The 17627-nt window shown below is 39.3% G+C and overlaps 1 non-coding gene across 1 annotated transcript; it reads right to left on the bottom strand.

Moving 5' to 3' along the window:
* Positions 1–4698: 4698 nt before the first annotated feature.
* LOC138888840 (small nucleolar RNA R71) lies at positions 4699–4805 on the bottom strand. The gene has a single exon (XR_011406419.1). It is a non-coding gene; the product is annotated as a small nucleolar RNA R71 (small nucleolar RNA).
* Between the last annotated feature and the right edge of the window lie 12822 nt (positions 4806–17627).

Below are 17627 nucleotides of genomic sequence, written 5' to 3'. Positions count from 1 at the left end.
CTTTTGAATAAAGATATGTTCAAAAATTAGTTACATGACTCACCTTATCTTTGCTCGAAAACTCTTCATGTTTCCAAGCAAAAAGGGGCAGCTGTGAGCACCTAATTTTTGACAATATTTAATTTTTTGTCACTTCTTCTATGTAAATATTTTAGGGGTTTTAACCTACAATTTTTAGCTTTGTTACACTTTTTATCATAGGGTAAAAATACAAAATTTTAAAAGGTGAATTATTACTATTACTATTATTTTAATTTATTTTTAAAATAATAAAAAAAATCCGAAAAAATATTTAATTTTTTTTTAATTTTCGGGTGAGATATAAAAAATAAGAAAAAGGGAAGTATGGAATAAAAATAAAATAAAAGTAAAAGTGGGTGGAATTCTCTTTTAAAAAGTAAAAGAAAGTGGAAAACTTTTTAAAGTTTTGTGAAAATTTTAAAAAAATAAAAAGTAAAGAAAATTGGAATTAAAAAATAAATATAAAGGTAGATGAAAATTAAAAAAAATTAAAGTAAAAGGAAGTAGAATTTTTATAAGAAAAGCAAAAGAAAGTGGATTATTTTTTTTAAGGAAAGTAAAATAAGTGGAATCCTCTTTTAAAAGTAAAAAAAGTAAGATTTTAAATAAGATAAAAGTAATTAAAGTTGGAATTTAAAAAATAAAAGTAAATAAAGGTGAGATTTCTTTTTATAAAAAAGAAAAGCAAATTGTAAGTGAGATTTCTTTTAATTAAAAAATAATAAAATATTTTTAAAAAAATAAAAATAAATCTGAAAAAATAGAAGAGAAAATCTGAGAAGAAAAGGGGAAAAAAAGGAGAGAAAAGAGAGGGGAGAATTGAGAGAAACAAATTTTTTTTCTTCTTCTACGCTACGACAATTTCTACTCGTGTTATTCTTTCTTCCTCTTTCTTTCGAAAATTTCCAGCAATTCAACACCCCAAAACCCAACAAAAAATACTTCAAAACATCCCCTTTTACACGCCAAAGAGTGGTGTTAACAGTCGAGGTTGAGGATTCCGTTGGAGCTCTGTTCACCGGCTTTGATGATCATCTTTACTTATGCTTGTTCGGCGTTCGTCTGAGTTATTGTACATATTCTTGGAGACTCATTTAATTGGAAATCTTGCATTAAAAGGTTTATTCTTCTCTCTCTTTTTTTATCTTATTTTATGTGATTTTATTTATTTATCTTTAAACTTTATAAATAATAATGTAAATCAATCCTTAAATGTTATATGTTTAATCATGTTTCTGAAGATATAGTATTTAAACTTGCTAAAGTTTGGAAGATTTGGACACTAATAAGTTTAGGCTTCAATTGTTGGGATGTAGGGTATTGGTATATGATAATTTATTTATTCAAATATCTAAAATCATACACTTTTTTCACAAACAATTCCATAACTTTTGGCCTTACAACAATCTTAAATTAGTTTAGGAAAATACTTCAAGTGTGCTAGTTTATTTAGGTGCGCTTTAAATAATTAAATATCATGGCTATGTGTATGGTCTCCGTGGCATAATTGTGATATGTAACAAAATAAGTATTAGAACGCGTAACTTATTTCAAGATAATTTTTTTTTTTCATAATTTTAATCAAGCAATAAAGCGGACATAGGTAAAAGATGAGAACCAATAAAACACAAGTTATCCAAAAAATAGTATAAGCCAAATATAGTCAATAAAGCGACCGTGCTAGAACCACGGGACTTGGGAAATGCCTTATACCTTTTTCCCGGTTAACAGAATTCCTTACCCGGACTTTGTTTTCGCAGATCAATAATAAAAGAGCCAAACTTTCCTTTGAATAGGGATCAAATAAAAGGTGACTTGGAACACCCAAAAATCAATTCCAAGTGGCGACTCTGAATAACAAAATAATCCCTATTTCAAATTTGTCACTTTAATTGGAAAAAACTCTTTAACTCACAATCCATAACACACATTATGTTTTGGAGGGGTAGAAAAGGGGTGTGACAAGTCCCAGACGGAATACACTATGAAGTTCAAGCGACGGATCCAACGGAAATGGGAATCGATGTGATTAAGGACAGAGCCAAATGAGATGTCATTTTTATAAGGAAGGAAATCAAATCAATGTTTTTTGGCATCTTTTCTTACTTGTTTTAATTTACTAAACTCCACTTAATTAGAGCTATTAGTGCTTTTTTCTGGTGGTTACGGTCACTTTTGTAAGATCAATCTCTATTTTTATCTCTAAAGTAAGTTTGATCTGACCTACTAATTTGTACTAATATTATCATGTCTTTTCAGCTAATTATAACCACAAAGCTTAATTAATGCTGATGAAGGGAGATTTATTCTGTTCATTTAATACACAAGCATCATTATACATGCCCTTTAGTTAAGTGTACTATGTTTGAAGATGATTTATTTAGGCGGTTACTCTATTCAAATATTTTAAACATAATACAATATCTAAACAGGATGAGGCAACCTATATTCCTCTAATAATCTAATAATTCCCGTTATAATATTCAGATAATGTAATTGGCAGGTTAAATACCTAGGTTCCCAAGCTTTTATCAAAATTTAATTAGATTATAGAGGAATATAGTTTGTCTTGTTTTACTCAACATATACTATCGACTGTAAGTTTCTTTGTCTTGCTTTTTAAAACAATAATTGTATAGATCGGTGACGAATCTACTGTATTCACAAAAAACTAATGGCACAACACAAATCATGATAATAGGTGAATTGGACTATAATTAGGCCCTAAAGAACCACCTTTTTGTATAGTTTTTATGGTAAAAAGTGATAACAAAATGCTCTGATTAGTGTTTTCATGCTTTGCAGGCTATATACAATAAAAACAGTCTATGGAGTACTTTTGGGATCAATTACGGAAAAAAAGAGGCCAATCTTACAATATCCGCTAAGTGCACCACGCGAAGGCAGCAAAACCAGAACTAGAGATGGACTGCCGCGGTCCCGGCGTAACCGCGGTCGGACCGCGGCAGAAGGCTGTTGCGGATTCTGAGAGGCTAGTTGGCCGCGGTCCTGGCGTAACCGCGGTAGGACCGCGATAGGAAGCGGAAAATTGAGGGTCTGGAGTGCAAAATACGAGATTTTTAGCCCAAAACCCTATATTAAACAATAGAACTCGCCCAAGGGAGGCATGTAATGTTGTAGAGAGTACTTTGGCAAGAAAAACAAGTGTGAGAGATCACCCAAAACATCATATTTTCTTCTTCTCTTTATTTTTCTGGCAATTTTGATCATGAATATTTTCATAGTTTATTTACCCATTGTCATGAGTAGCTAAATCTTTTGTCTAGGGTTTTGATGGAACCTATTGAAGGATGAACTTCTTGATTATGTTAATATAGTTTGCCAGTTTAATCTCTATTTGTTCAACTACGTGTTTGTTGTAGTTAATTGACAGGATCCTCAATTAGCTGTGCCTATTTAGTATGCATAACTCGGGAGAGAGTGCATATTTAGGTAATTGTTGAACAACATCACTCCCAAAGTATAAGAGGGATCTATAACTGCGGGTTTAAATGCGGGATTAGGGATAACGAAGTCTTGAGTGCAATCTAAAGTGAATTGTAATAAACAAAGCCAACTAGCGTATCTCGGGAGAGTGCGTCTAGTAAATTATCGTGATTACTCGGGAGAGATTCACGGTAAAAAGAGTGTTCATGGTTGATAGAGATGTGTTGGTAAATCTATATGAAACATAAACAGAAGGGATTCCATCAATAGGGGAAAATCACTACCTTAGAACCTTCTCATTATTGTTCACAACTTAAGCATATTTAGTTTACAACTGTTTATTGACTTTCAATCTTAGTTATTAAATATACCATCAACTGTTATTCACAACGTTTGGGGAGGTTAATTCTAAAGAATTTAGTAAGTCCAATGAAAGTAATTGATAGGTTAATTCTCTGCGGTTTCGACTCTGGGCATAAATACCCAGGTTATATTTGCAACGTCCGCATTGTCCTTTTATAAGGCATAGTTGGGCGTGATCAAATTTTTGGCGCCGTTGCCGGGAAATTAACGGTGCTATCAATTACAATTGAAAGAAGTACAAAAATTCTTATTGTAGTCATTTTTTTTCTATACCCAATTTTTACATTGAAATTTTAATGTTTGTTGACTTGGTTGCACAGGTGCATGCCTAGAAACTCATCAAGATCTGGTGAAGTATTTGAAGCATTATCAGATCCCGAGAAAGTTTTCAAGGCCTTGAATCGGGCTAATCGGAAAAACAAACAACAACCAACAACTGCATAATTCGAAACAGTCATGGGGGATCACGAGGAAAACCCAGCGGTACCAATAGTGCCAGAGGCTGCTCTCTATGACTGGGCACAACCCACAGCTGAAAATCTGTCCACAGCTATTGTAGTTCCGCAGATACAGGCTGAGTCATTCCAAATTACGAATAATATGCTGCACTTGTTGCAGAACAAGGGACTATTTTTGGGGTCGCAAGTCGAAGATCCTCAGCAGCACTTGAAGAACTTCCTCTCTATCTGCAAAACACAAAGGCAGCCCAACGTAACTCCTGAAGCAATCAAGCTGTTATTGTTTCCATTCTCAGTGACAAGAGCTCCCCAGACTTGGCTAAACTCACTTCCCATAGATTCTATAGCAACTTGGGATGAGTTAGTCAGGCAATTCCATAACAAGTTCCATCCATCCAATAAGACTGCTCAACAAATTGATAAAATTTTGAGTTTTAAACAGAGACCAATAGAGACACTGCATAAAACATGGGAGCGCTTTAAAGGGATGGTGGTTATATGCCCGCACCATGGTATTCCAGATCTGATGTTGGGACAGCGGTTTTACATGAGATTGTCAGATAGCGTGAAGAACATTGTTGATGCTTCAGCTGGTGGAGCATTTTTGAGCAAAACATGGAGAGAAGGCCAGGGTCTGCTTGACAAGATGGCACAAAATTCGGGATGGACAACCAGGAATGCACCTATTACTCCAGTGGTTCACTCAGTGCCCTTAGATCCATCCAACTCTATGGCTGAAATATGGCCACCTTATTGACACAGATGAGTATACTCACCAAAAAGGTGGAAGAGTCAGGGCAGAAGCAGCAGGTACACATCGTAGATACTGGTATCTACCAATGGGGGTTTGTGCGCATCTTGCATTAGTCAGCCAATCGGTAACCAATGGAATGCAAAACATGATCATCACCACTAACCTGAAGACATGAATTATGTGTCTAATTAAGGAGGCCAGAGACAGGGTGGTCAGAATTGGGGCCAGCAAAATCAGCAATACAGGCCAGTCCATCTACAGTTCAACAATGGAAACATGGGAGGTATGAGACCCCCTAACAATATGGAACCTTACCTAAGGCCACAGGGATATAATAATCAGAATCAGTAGCAGGGGTATCACCCTCCTCAGCAGTAGCATGGTGGAAGGCAGGAAGATGGGTTTGCTAGACTTGAGGCAATGATGCAGCAGGTTATTGGGTCTAATGCAAAGATTAATGAGAGAGTGGATGCACATGATGCAACAATCAAGAATATTGAAGTCCAGGTGGGCCAAATTTCTATGTCTCTGAACAATCGTCCTCATGGGACACTACCTGCAGACACCCAGATATATCCAAAAGACCAAGGCCCAAAGCAGCTAATGGTGGTAAGTCTATGTAATGGCAGAGATCTGGATGTAGAGCAAGAGAGGGCTTGAGAAACTAGACAAGCTGAGACACTTATATCAGTGCTCATTGAGTTGGATGAGTCAACGAAACTGACGGAGGTGCCAGTCCAGCCTGCCCAGGAAGAAAATAGCATTCAAAATGCGACCAAGAAAGAAGATGAGATAGTCCAGGAACCAGTAGTTGATGTAGCAGCTGATAAGGATCAATCCCAGTTGATTGGGAAGAAGAGACCTCCTGCACCTTTCCCTCGGAGGCTGGCTAAGTACCAAAAGGAGGAACAATACAAGAAGTTCTTCGAAATGCCGAAACAAATCCAGGTAAACATACCATTGATTGAAGCTTTGAAGGAGATGCCTGGGTATGCAAAAATGATGAAGGACTTGATGTCCCGAAAGTTTGATTTCCAAGACTTGGCCACAGTTACTCTTACTCAAACATGTAGTGCAGTGGTGACTAGACCAATTGCAGAAAAGCTGTCTGACCCAGGGAGCTTTACAATTCCATGCACTATTGGTAATTTTGCTTTTGCTAAAGCACTGTATGATCTAGGGGCCAGCATCAATTTTATGCCCCTGGCGATTTACAAGAGGCTGGGCATTGGAAGAGCTAGACCCACCTCTATGTTATTGCAGCTGGCTGACAGGACAGTGAAACGACCGTCTGGTATACTGGATGATGTGCTAATTCAGGTAGGGAAATTTGTGTTCCCTGCAGATTTTGTGATCTTAGACAGCAGAGTGGATGAAGAGATTCCTATAATTTTGGGAAGACCATTCTTGGCCATAGGGAGAGCTCTCATTGATTGTGAAACCGGGGAGCTCAAGATGAGATTGAACGATGAGGAGATAACATTCAATGTGCAGAAATCTATGAGGCGACCAAGTGAATTTGCCAATTGTTCTCTTATTGATGCCGTGGATGTAATCGTAGAGATTGATGATGAGGTGCTAACCATTGAGGACCCCCTTGCTGTATGTTTAATGAATTTGGATGAGGTGAATGGAGAGGAACTGGCGGAATGGGTGTTGGCATTAGAGGGTAGAGGGTTCTGGGATAGAACTCTAGAATTTGAGCCCTTGCACTTGGAAAATCGAGAGACTCCTCCAGCCAAGCCATCTATCGAAGAACCACCAAAGTTGGAGTTAAAGCCATTGCCCAACCATCTCAGGTATGAATTCCTTGGACCTAACTCCACATTACCTGTTATTATCTCATCTAGTTTGTTAGATGTGCAGGCGCAACAACTCTTGCAGGTACTTAAGGAGTGCAAGACTGCCATTGGGTGGACCATGGCAGACATAAAGGGGATCAACCCCGCCTACTGTATGCACAAAATTCTACTGGAAGAGGGACACAAACCTTCCAGGGAACACCAAAGAAGGCTGAACCCTAACATGAAGGAAGTGGTGAAGAAGAAAGTAATGAAGTGGTTAGACGCGGGAATTAGCTTCCCAATCTCTGACAGCAGCTGGGTTAGCCCAGTTCAATGTCTACCTAAAAAGGGCGGCATGACGGTAGTTAAGAATGATAACAATGAATTGATCTCTACAAGAATAGTCATGGGCTGGAGAATTTGCATGGATTATAGAAAGCTAAATCTAGCCACCCGGAAAGACCACTTCCCACTTCCCTTCATTGATCAGATGTTAGACAGACTGGCAGGGAGGTCACACTTCTAATTTTTTTGGACGGGTACTCAGGATACAACCAGATATCCATTGCACCGGAGGACATAGAGAAGATCTCTTTCACTTGCCCTTATGGCATTTATGCCTTTCGGAGGATGCCCTTTGGCCTATGCAACGCACCCGCCACATTCCAACGGTGCATGATGGCCATATTCACTGACATGGTAGAGGACATAATGGAGTTGTTCATGGATGACTTCTCAGTGGTAGGAAATTCATTTGATGAGTGCCTGATAAATCTGACGCGTGTGCTGAAACGGTGTATCGAGACTAACTTGGTTCTGAACTGGGAGAAGTGCCACTTCATGGTACAAGAAGGCATAGTCTTGGGGCACCGGGTGTCAAGCAAAGGAATTGAGGTGGATCGTGCTAAAGTGGATGTAATAGCAAAGCTACCTCCTTTAACTTCAGTCAAAGCAATCAGAAGCTTCCTTGGGCATGCCGGTTTCTACCGGAGATTCATAAAAGACTTCTCAAAAATTACCAACCCTCTCTGTAAGTTGTTAGAAAAAGATCACCCTTTCTTGTTTTCTGATGATTGCAGGGTAACATTCGAGGAGCTGAAAAAGAGACTAGTCACAACACCTATCATTGTTGCCCCCAACTAGGAGCAACCATTCGAACTCATGTGTGATGCCAGTGACTACGCAGTGAGGGCAGTGCTGGGACAGCGGAAGGACAAGCTGATGCATCCAATCTACTATGCTAGTAGAACGCTGAGTGGAGCCTAGATGAACTATATTGTGACTGAGAAGGAGATGTTGGTTGTGGTGTTTGCTTTCGACAAGTTCAGATCATATCTGATTGGTTCTAAAGTAATTGTATACACTGATCATGCAACTCTCAAGTACTTGATTGAGAAGAAGGAGTCTAAGCCGCGCCTGATTCGTTGGGTGTTGCTGCTGCAAGAATTCGACCTTGAAATTCATGACCGTAAGGGCATAGAGAACCAAGTCGTTGATCATCTATCATGACTTGAGGGAGCTGAAGATGCAGTTGAGGTTGAAGATATTCTGGAAACCTTTCCAGACGAGCAGCTGCTCGCTACTAGTCTTGAGAAAGCGCCATGGTATGCAGATTTTGCAAATTACCTGGCCTGCGATATAGTTCCCTATGACCTTTCATCTGTACAAAAGAAAATGTTTTATCGTGACTGCCGCATGTATTATTGGGATGAGCCTCACCTATTTAGAATTTGTGTTGACAATATGATCTGGAGGTGTGTCCCCGAGATAGAACAATCTTCTGTTTTGCAGGCTTGTCACGCATCGGCTTATGGAGGACATTTGGAGGGGTCAGGACAACTGCGAAAGTGCTTGAGGCCGGATTCTTTTGGCCAACAGTGTTTAAAGATGCGCACCAATGGGTGAAGGGTTGCAATGAATGTCAGCGGACCGGGAACATTTCTCGTCGCCATGAGATGCCCATGAACCCAATTCAAGAGGTGGAAGTGTTTGATGTCTGGGGGATTGACTTCATGGGTCCCTTCGTCAGCTCCTATTGCAATAAGTACATACTTGTTGTTGTGGATTATGTGTCCAAATGGGTAGAAGCTGCAGTGTTGCCCACTAATGATGCAAGAGTGGTGGTGGGGTTTTTGAAGAAGAACATATTCACCAGATTTGGGACACCAAGAGCGATTATCAGTGATGGAGGCACTCACTTCTGTAATAGAGCTTTCGAGAAGTTGCTTGCAAAGTATGATGTACGCCACAAGGTGGCTACCTCTTATCACCCGCAAACTAGTGGGCAGGTTGAAGTGTCTAACAGAGAGATTAAGAGTGTGCTAACCAAGACTGTGAACGCCACAAGAACTGATTTGGCGAAAAAGTTAGATGATGCACTCTGGGCCTATAGAACTGCTTTTAAAACACCGATTGGTATGTCACCGTATAGGTTGGTGTTCGGGAAGGCCTGCCATTTGCCAGTGGAACTTGAACATAGAGTGTGGTGGGCACTGAAATAGCTGAATCTAGACATCGAGGCTGCGGGCACAACGAGAATCACAGAATTGCATGAGCTCGACGAGTTCAGACATCTTGCTTTTGAGAGCACAAGGCTGTACAAGGAAAGAATGAAGAGGTTGCACGACAAGAACATTGTAGAGCAAAATTTCAATCCTGGAGATATGGTATTGCTTTATAACTCACGATTAAGGCTATTTCCGAATAAACTCAGGTCACGATGGTCTGGACCATTTAGAGTGGTCGAAGTTTTCCCTTCAGGTGCTGTCGAGATTACCACAGAGAAAGACTCTTGTACATTTAGAGTCAATGGACAGAGATTGAAATTATATGTGGGCATGAGCGAACCAAAGGAAGTGTCTGAGCTACACCTGACTGAACCACAGAGGTCGAGTGAGCCTTAAATGCGCTCATCTGCGTCGTGCCGCGACGTTAAATCATGCGCTGCGTGGGAGGCAACCCACGAATGTGTTGTAAGTGTAATGCATAAAAACAATAGTAGGAACACGCCCAGACCGCGGTCCCAGCGTAATCGCAATCGGATCGCGGTCAAGGACCTCCTCTAAAAGAAGTCTACCGTGGTCCCAGCGTAACCACAGTAGGACCGCAGTCAAATACCCCCTCTGAAAGAGGTCTACCGCGGTCCCAGCGTAACCGCAGTAGGACCGCGGTCAAATACCCCCTCTGAAAGAGGTCTACCGCGGTCCCAGCATAATCGCGGTAGGACCGCGGTAGGACCGCGGTCAAATACCCCCTCTAAAAGAGGTCTACCGCGGTCCCAGCGTAACCGCGGCAGACCAGCGCGGGACAGGTAAGTGCAGACTTTCTTTTTTTTCTTTTCCCCCCCGCCCTTTAATAAACCTAACCCCCCACTATTCCCCCAAACCCTTATTTTCTTCAAACCACCCGCAACTCCCATCCCCTTCTCTCTTCTCTTCTCTCTTTCACACCATCTCCTATCCCTCAAACCCCCATTGTTGCCCCTCCTTTCTTCTCCATCTCTCTCTCCACAACCTATCCCTTCCATTCATCCTCAAGGTCAACTTCTCTTTTCTTTTCTCTTTCTTTTCCATAACTTAGTGTAATGAGTAGTCTAAATTAGTTTCAATTAAACCCTAGGTAGTGTTTCAGTGTAATTTTTTTATTTTTTTCTTTCTTTTCTTTACTTTTCTCCATTATTTGCTTCTTTTGGCCATGATTGATGCTTAAATGGTTGGGTTTTCATTGTGCTTAACTTGGGGGCGATATTTAGAATGTTTGGAGGCCTAAACAAATTTTTTAGGGTGAAGCTTGGTGGAGGGGCCTAAATGGCCGAAAATTGGGGTGTGTTGTAAAATTTTGGAGCACTTTGTGCCCTTCTTAGTTTATGGTGGTGGTAGCATTTGACATGATTCACTTGTGGGAGATTGTGTGGGGTATTATATGGCAGAATTGTAGAATTAATAGTGGTGCGAGGGCAATAGTGGAGGTTGTCAAATTTGGGCACCTTACTAATTGGGTATACTGGCATTGATTGACAAAAGGTAACTGTCTGGTGCCATCAGGTGGCGAAGTCTGAGTACCCATCCGACTGGCACATGTTAGGATACATCTGATTGTTACCCTGAATTGTCTGCAGGTAATATGGCCCAAAAAAGGCGAAAGAGCTCGGCAAGCACTTCCCAAATGCCAATATATGATGCCACCAGGTTCCAGTCACAGGAGGTAGAGGACGCGTTTCATGCTAAAGCCACCAAAAGCTTTGTCCCTGAGATTCCTGTTGACAGGGCTGCCCTCCGTATGGAAAAAGCAGACATGTATGAGGAAATCAGACGGAGGGAGATGGAGTTCTGTTTTATGAACCTGAGACGGCAAACCCAATAATAGTCTGGGAGTTCTATGTGAACTGCCCGAAATATTTGTGTCGGTCTGTGATTATGCGGGGCAGGGTGGTAGATGCCTCAATTCTGAAGATTCGCCAGGTCTTGCAGCTTCCCCAGTTCACTGATGACATTGATCATTACCACGACACCCAAGGGGTCACTTGGGACACTATGATTGAGACAATCTGCGCAGGGGGTCGACCAATCTGGCTACAGGAAAACATTACCCTTCACTCCAAGTCGTTCACACATGGGGCTAAGTGCTGGTTCACTATTATTTGCAGCCGGTTATTGCCCACGGGCAACACGACAGATGTGAACCACCTACGGGCTCTATTGGTGTGGTGCTTCGTCACCAAGAAAGACTTTGATGTGGCGAGAATTATTGGAGATGAAATGATCCTTCGGTCACCTCTGCTATCTAAGGGGTTTTACTTCCCCTCATTTGTGACGAGGTTGTGTCTGCTGGATGGTGTCCCCACCAATCCTACAGATGGAGCTTTGCCCACAAAAGCGGCATTCAGAGCTTCAAAGATCACAGTGGGCAGATATGCACCCACAACTATTGAGCTTGATGATGAGGATGACGCCCCAGCACCCATGGCACCATCCAGGAGATCCTATGATGGAGCCGGATCCTCTCGGCGACCCCATACTGAGGCAGGGTTCTCTAGATCACAGCCCAGCCGACCCATGTTGCATTCTTTGGAGGAAGAGGTGGCAGATCTTCGCTCCTCGGTGGATGGCCTGCATGTGGGTATGGATGCCATGTCTCAGAGGTAGGCCAGGTCTGAGAGCCGGATGATAGCTTGGTTCCGTGCTTTGGGGAGGACTTGTCATGTGGATCCCAGCACCGTCTCCGACTCCGAGTGATGCTCAGGAAAGTCTTCTTACCCTTCTGCACTTTATTTGTGTTATGACATGGGGACATGCCATATTCTTTTTGTATGGGGTGGGAGACTTGCTTTAGTGGGATATTGTTAGTGTACATATACATTGAGTATGTTGTAGTTCTGTATATTTGTTGTTGTGTATAATTGGTTGTACTCACCTTAGAAGTAACTAACTTGGCCCAACGACGGACACTTGTCGACGGGTCTCTTGAGGGTCAAAGTCGGGTTTTAGAAAAAAACAAGTAGTGTAGTCCATTTAGATTTTTTTTATTTTATTTTTCTTTTTAGGTAGTGTAGTAATTCCTCCTTGGTTTTTCTTTTGACCACGGTTCTTTTCCAAGGGCTTTTCTTGAACCGGGTTAGGTAGATTTTTCTTTAATATTTTTAGGACCCTTAGGACTCTATTGGACTAAGATGGGTGAGGGCAAGAATGCAACCCGTAATGTACACACCTGCAAATAACTAAAACGAACTTAAGGGTGCGACGTCTAGGCTCGTTTGTAGACTCGTAATTTTATCCCTTAATTATGCACACCTTGTGTTTCTTGAATGCTTACGTGAGTGTGTTGACAAACTAATTCGGAATGAGTTACATTCCAAGTATGTGTGAGATAATACTTGTATTCTGTGCTTGCATGCGATACCTAGAACTTGCCATGTGTGTTTGCAAAGCGAAATAGAAGTTGTTTGGCCTTAGAGATGATTGAGGCATTTCCTAGTGTAGCCTGTATAATTATGAATCCACCTGTACATATTGCCATAGTTAACCCCTTCGAGCATGAAGCCTGTTCTTTGATAACCTTACAATTACCTACATCCCTGTGTTTGAATAGTTTGACTGTTTGAATAGTTTGACTGTTTGAACCTGTACCTCCTAGAAGCACTTGAATCGTTAAAGAGCATATAAAAGTCAAAGTGTGGGGTAGTAATGGAGTGGGAAAAGAAAAATCAGGAAAATACTTGAATGGTGCAATGACTGTTAAAAATAAAAATAAAAAATAAAAAAAAGAGGCCAGTTGCACCTAAAGAAAAGTGGGGGTAGCCTATGAAACAAGTGTGGAAGAATGATTGGGTTGAACATGAAAATTGGAATAAAGGGAACGATTGTATTAAAAGTGCTTAGGGAGGTTAGTCACTATATCCAAATATATCCTACCCGTACCTTAGCCTACATTATAACCAAATAAAGACCTCTTGATCTTGGACTGAACAACTCGATTAGTAGAGTATTATACTAAGGGCAAGCTTATGGTGTATCTGTGTGGCATGTGAATGTTCTTTGCTGAGAGTGAGTGGATTCGTTCTATCTATAGTTCCTTGTTGCTTGATTTTATGTGTGTGGAACTTCTCTCAGAAATGTGATGTGAGGGCATGTGACTCAGGAAGAAAAAGCAAGTTTTCACCTTTGTTTAGAGTAACTAGAGTAAGCACGAGTGTGGCATGGCATTAGAGTCTTCATCTGAAGTGTGGCTGTTGCACTACTTAGATTGTTCTTTCATAATGGCGGGTGTGACATAAACTGGGTAATGCATCGAATGATTAGGCCTAGAAGTGTGGTTCAACTTGCTCGAGGACGAGCAAAGATTTAAGTGTGGGGTGTTGATAATAGGTGAATTGGACTATAATTAGGCCCTAAAGAATTACCTTCTTGTATAGTTTTTATGGTAAAAAGTGATAACAAAATGCTCTGATTAGTGCTTTTCATGCTTTGCAGGCTATATACAATAAAAACAGTCTATGGAGTACTTTTGGGATCAATTACGGAGAAAAAGAGGCCAATCTTACAATATCCGCTAAGTGCACCACGCGAAGGCAGCAAACCTAGAACTGGAGATGGACTGTCGCGGTCCCGGCGTAACCGCGGTCGGACCGCGGCAGAAGGCTGTTGCGTATTCTAAGAGGCTAGTTGGCCGCGGTCCTGGCGTAACCGCGGTAGGACCGCGGTAGGAAGCGGAAAATTGAGGGACTGAAGTGCAAAACACGGGATTTTTAGCCCAAAACCCTATATTAAACAATAGAACTCGCCCAAGGGAGGCATGTAATGTTTTAGAGAGTACTTTGGCAACAAAAACAAGTGTGAGAGATCACCCAAAACATCATATTTTCTTCTTCTCTTTATTTTTCTGGCAATTTTGATCATGAATATTTTCATAGTTTATTTACCCATTGTCATGAGTAGCTAAATCCTTTGTCTAGGGTTTTGATGGAACCTATTGAAGGATGAACTTCTTGATTATGTTAATATAGTTTGCTAATTTAATCTCTATTTGTTCAACTACGTGTTTGTTGTAGTTAATTGCCAGGATCCTCAATTAGCTGTGCCTATTTAGTATGCATTACTCGGGAGAGAGTGCATATTTAGGTAATTATTGAACAACATCACTCCCAAAGTATAAGAGGGATCTATAACTGCGGGTTTAAAGGCGGGATTAGGGATAACGAAGTCTTGGGTGCGAACTAAAGTGAACTGTAATAAACAAAGCCAGCTAGCGTATCTCGGGAGAGTGCGTCTAGTAAATTATCGTGATTACTCAGGAGAGATTCACGCTAAAAAGAGTGTTCATGGTTGATAGAGATGTGTTGGTAAATATATATGAAACATAAACAGAAGGGATTCCATCAATAGGGGAAATCACTACCTTAGAACCTTCTCATTATTGTTCACAACTTAAGCATATTTAGTTTACAACTGTTTATTGACTTTCAATCTTAGTTATTAAATATACCATCAACTGTTATTCACAACGTTTGGGGAAGTTAATTCTAAAGAATTTAGTAAGTCCAACGAAAGTAATTGATAGGTTAATTCTCTGTGGATTCGACTCTAGGCATAAATACTCAGGTTATATTTGCAACGTCCGCATTGTCCTTTTACAAGGCATAGTTGGGCGTGATCAAATCACAATTAATTTAATATTACTAAATTAAATTAATATTAAGTAACATGGCAGAAAAAATAACCTAGAAGAGAGAACACATCAAAGCGCTAAAGGAAAGAGGACTTAGAAAAAGAAGAAGATAAACACAGGGAAGAAAGGGGACTAACGAGTAGAGTCGAATATGTCCAGTTCTGGCTCTTCAAAAAAAAAGAATAATAAAACGAGAACTTTTACCTTAAAATCATTGTTGAGATTGTACAAATCAATGATTTATGATCAATTCCGTCAATTAAAACTGGTAATCTTGGTGCATCTTATTGCCATCTGACTGCATCCACCAACCTCGGTATTAATGATGAGATGCCAGTAATTAACAGAGTCAAAACAAGAGCAATCATATGATGGATTTAAGATAAAACTTTTCTAATTATAGTCACAATTATATTAGAGGCATCAGTCCCATTGCTCAGAGAATGCATGCGAAGCGTTATATTTAACATCTAAATGTAAAATCTTTCTGAGCTTGACAAAATAATAATGCGCAGCAAATAAGAATGGATTCAGGAGTTGTTTGGTAGGGTGCATAAGAATAATGATGAATAGGGTGTATTAGTAATGCTGGTATTAGTTATGCTTGCATTAGTTATACTGGTATTAGTTATGCTGACATATTTCTTATCCATTGTTTGGTTTGATGTATTAAAGCATTGCACAATTTCTAAAAGAATTGTTTGTTTACAAAAATGCCCTCAAAACTAGTTCACACTCTAACTTTTTAAAAGAAATATATGTTGAGAAATATTTTTATATGAAAAAGTTTACAAAAAATTATTTGATTTGCCTACCTATATTGTAAAATAAAATTAAATATTTATTTATAAAAAAGAAAATATGCTAAGTATTTATTTATTCACTAGGGATATAATTTTATTTCTCACTATTTGGATTATTTTGAACTTGCATTAATATACTAACTAACATATTTTAATCAAACATAAATTTTGAAGGACAATTTTGTCTTTAACTAAGCTAATGCATGCATTAAAACTCATTGCATTGCTAATACCATTGTTTTCTATGCATTAGTTATGCATAGGATAATACCAAATAGGATGTATAGCTAATGCTTGCATAACTAATGCTTGCATAACTAATGCATATGTTCAAAATGTGTACCAAACAATGTATTATTAATACACAAAGCTAATGCATGCATTATTTTATCTAATGCATCCTACCAAACGACCCCTCAGTGTCTTTAACTTTCTCTGATACGTGTGTATATATATATATATATATATATATATATATATATGTGTGTGTGTGTGTGTGTGTGTGTGTTGTATGTGTTGACACTCAATCCAAATTTATTGATTTAGTATTATGCATTTGTTTACATCAATCTTGAAAATATATAATTATGTGTGTTACGAAAAACCATACTATTAAGAGGAATTTTTAGAAAATCATTGTTGGCCCAGGTAAAGTTTGTTTTGATGATTGACAAAGGAACTTCAGCATGAACCAGATCCATACACAGTATATACGGACAGAGGCAGATTCGAGCATAAGGGATGCACGTGAAGGAGATAAGCTAACTTGTTATATCTGATATCTCCTGATCGAAAAGGTTGTATAATTGATAAGGAGAAGCACTCAAGAGAATACTATCCAAGATAAGGAAGGAGTTAGAAGTTAAAGTTAACTAGAACTCTTCCAACAAGGAAGAGTACAACATTGAAACTCTAGTTATTTCCTATTCTACTAACTCTATATATTACAGGATGTTCTCATTTTACAGGTGACGCACAAACGTTGAAGTTAAACGTGAGTGAGAGCAAAATAGCAAGACATTTGCAAGCAATGCTGGTGTGATTCAAGTGTGCGAACCTGAAGCTACATGAACCAGATAAAAGAATTAGTTCCAAGTGTCTGTCTTTTATTCTAGTTTCATTATAGCTTTATTTAGAAGCAATTATATTAGGTACTCTGAGTATTCAAGTTAGAGTTAACTTGAAGTTGTTGCAACAGTTAGAGGTTGGTTGCCACAATGGAACTAGAGGTAATCCTTAGGTTTACAAAGAGTTTTATAAATACTATTTTGGCTGAGTGATTTAGTGAAGTGTTGGAAAAAATCCTGCTGAGTAGTAGGTTGTGGTTTTTTTACCTTTTGAGTTGGGTGTTTTCCACATAAAAATACTTGTGTTCTTTACTTTTTGCATATAATTTCAGCAACAATAGTATAAGGAACACGTAAAGAACCAGGTCCTTCTACAATCTGTGCACGCAAAAATCGGACACCATACAAATCACCCCCCTCTTGTGTGGCCCTAAAGTATAAAACATCAACCACAATTGTTATGCGGCTATTAATGCTCTATAGTTATAATATCCGTATTTACTGGCCGTAGCTACAAATTTTGTTGCTACTTTGTTGTATTCCATGTATTTGCGTGATTGTATTCATAAATACAGTAAGTTAATTGTCACGTCCCAAATCCCAACCTGTCGTGACGGCACCTATCACATTACTAGGCAAGCCGACAATCACATAATAGCTACACATTTGAATTTAAAACATGATTTTTAACAAGTTCAATAGTAGAAAATCTCATAGATAACTGATAAGAACAACTGAAATTCAATAACAACAAATCTCAAAATTCA

This window comes from Nicotiana sylvestris, chromosome 3, assembly GCF_000393655.2.
Source record: "Nicotiana sylvestris chromosome 3, ASM39365v2, whole genome shotgun sequence".
In the NCBI taxonomy this organism is placed as follows: Eukaryota; Viridiplantae; Streptophyta; class Magnoliopsida; order Solanales; family Solanaceae; genus Nicotiana; species Nicotiana sylvestris.
This window is presented reverse-complemented; position numbering and strand designations above follow the sequence as displayed.